The following is a 1,906-nucleotide window of genomic DNA, read 5'->3' as shown; positions in this document are numbered from 1 at the left end:
GCGGCAGTAGTGTAGCATGGAGTGTGTGAGGAGTGGTAGTAGTATTAGAGTCAAGTGTGGCAGTAGTGTTGCATGGAGTGTGTGAGGAGTGGTAGTAGTATTAGAGTCAAGTGTGGCAATAGTGTAGCATGGAGTGTGTGAGGAGTGGTAGTAGTGGTAGAGTCAAGTGTGACAGTAGTGTAGCATGGAGTGTGTGAGGAGTGGTAGTATTAGAGTCAAGTGTGGCAATAGTGTAGTATGGAGTGTGTGAGGAGTGGTAGTAGTATTAGAGTCAAGTGTGGCAATAGTGTAGCATGGAGTGTGTGAGGAGTGGTAGTAGTATTAGAGTCAAGTGTGGCAGTAGTGTAGCATGGAGTGTGTGAGGAATGGTAGTAGTATTAGAGTCAAGTGCGGCAGTAGTGTAGCATGGAGTGTGTGAGGAGTGGTAGTAGTGGTAGAGTCAAGTGTGGCAGTAGTGTAGCATGGAGTGTGTGTGTGAGGAGTGGTAGTAGTATTAGAGTCAAGTGTGACAGTAGTGTAGCATGGAGTGTGTGAGAAGCAGTAGTAGTGATAGAGTCAAGTGTGACAGTAGTGTAGACACACTCCATGGAGAAGTGGTAGTAGTATTAGAGTCAAGTGTGGCAGTAGTGTAGAGCATGGAGTGTGTGAGGAGTGGTAGTAGTTATTAGAGTCAAGTGTGGCAAGTAGTGTTAGCATGGAGTGTGTGAGGGAGTAGTAGTAGTGTTGTAGGAGTCAAAGTTTTGGCCAGTAGTGTAGCAATGGGTGTGTGAGAGAGTGGTAGTAGCTATTAGAGTCAAGTGTGCAGTAGTGTAGCATGGAGTGTGTGAGAAGTGGTAGAGTTATGTGGTAAGTCAAGTGTGCTAGTAGTTGTAGCATTGCGAGTGGTGTGAGGAAGTGGTCATGTCAGTGTAGAGTCAAGTGTGTGGGCAATAGTGTAGCATGGAGTGTGTTGGAGGAGTGGCTAGTAGTATTAGAGTCAAGTGTGAGCAGTAGTGTAGCATGGAGTGTGGTGCAGTGGTAGTAGTATAGAGTCAAGTGTGGCAGTGGTAGCATGGAGTGTGCTGAGGAGACGTAGTCAGTATTTTAGAGCAAGCTGTGAGCAGTAGGTACGGCATGGCAGTGGTGTGAGGAGCGGAGTGGTAGTAGTAGAGTCAAGTGTGTTTATTATGAATATTATTCAGCAAAGTTGTCTGTTACCATCAACCAAGTTCGTTAGTAGAAAATTATTGAGCAAAGTTGTCCGATAATGTCCAACTTCACTGTTCAGTTTTAAACTCGTTGGAACTGATAATGCTGGGTTTGATGCACTCCCCTACACAAGTCTTACCTTCTGACATATAGCTCAGATTGAGCCAGCCAAGTCAGACAGGTTCTTGTGGGTATTGATTAATGATGATGCTACAGTGAAAACACAATTTAAATATATCCGGAGGTTCCTCAAGAGATGGTATCAAGAGATCACTGTTGTTATGAATAGAATTGTAAAAAAAGGGTTGTCGTGACATGTTGTCCTGACGTGGCCTATCACGATAGGTGTTGCACAATACTTAGCTTTGTGGGTTTTTTAAAGAACTGCAGATAGATCTATAGGCTGTGGACAGTTCACTGAATATGGCTCTAGTTTTAGTTTCTTCATTGTTTTTAGGATGGTGTGAAGGTGACCGTTCCAGGTTTTGCATTGCTGGCTGGGAAACGTGCAAGTGACATGTCACCCACTGACTATGTAAGTACCTTGTATTTGTGTGTGTGTGCTATATCGGGAGCTCATTGTTGTAACAGGTCAATGTTAAACTATAATCACATTAAATTCAACTGTAGTATATACACACATATACATACACACATACATATATTATATATATATATATTATATATAATATATATATATATATATATATATATATAT

This window comes from Priapulus caudatus, unplaced genomic scaffold (genome assembly GCF_000485595.1).
Source record: "Priapulus caudatus unplaced genomic scaffold, Priapulus_caudatus-5.0.1 Scaffold1826, whole genome shotgun sequence".
NCBI classification, from domain to species: domain Eukaryota; kingdom Metazoa; phylum Priapulida; class Priapulimorpha; order Priapulimorphida; family Priapulidae; genus Priapulus; species Priapulus caudatus.
Note: the sequence above shows the minus strand (reverse complement) of the source record.